Raw genomic sequence first — 606 nt, forward strand, 5'->3', positions numbered from 1 at the left:
AGTTGAGGTAGAGGGATTAGATTGCAGTTGGGAAGAATGGTTGCCCTTGTTGTTGAAACCAGGAGGAGGGTTTTGCTGAGGTTGATAGCTGCCTTGCTGATTATTCCGAGGCTGATAACCACTATGTTGGTTGTTGGAATAGGATTTCTGTTGGTAGTTGTTGTACTCAAAGTTGGGCTCTTTCTTGTACCAGCTACCATTGTTGTTGATGAAACACAGCTCTTCCTGACCTTCCAAACCCTCAACTTCATGGACAACAACTGGTGTCTCTTGACTTGGGTTGCCAACAAAGTGCAGCTGCTCTTAGGTAGCTTTATCAGCAATGAGGATGTCTATCTTATCCTGTAGAGCCTTCAACTCCTTCCTCGTCTGCTTATCATCTGTTCTACTACCTCTGTCGTGGTCTCCGCTGTAGACTGCATCACTCTTAACCATGTTGTCATTCAGCTCCTCTGCATCCTCCCAGTTCTCCCTAAGAAGAACCCATTGCTTGTTGTATCCAGTCTGGCCCTGTACTTAGGTAGAGCACCACGTTAGAATGTGCTCAGCAAACTCTCCTTAGAGAAACCATGGTGTGGGCATTGAGCTTGGTAGCCCTTGAATCTC

This window comes from Brassica oleracea, chromosome C9 (genome assembly GCF_000695525.1).
Source record: "Brassica oleracea var. oleracea cultivar TO1000 chromosome C9, BOL, whole genome shotgun sequence".
Classification (NCBI taxonomy): Eukaryota; Viridiplantae; Streptophyta; class Magnoliopsida; order Brassicales; family Brassicaceae; genus Brassica; species Brassica oleracea.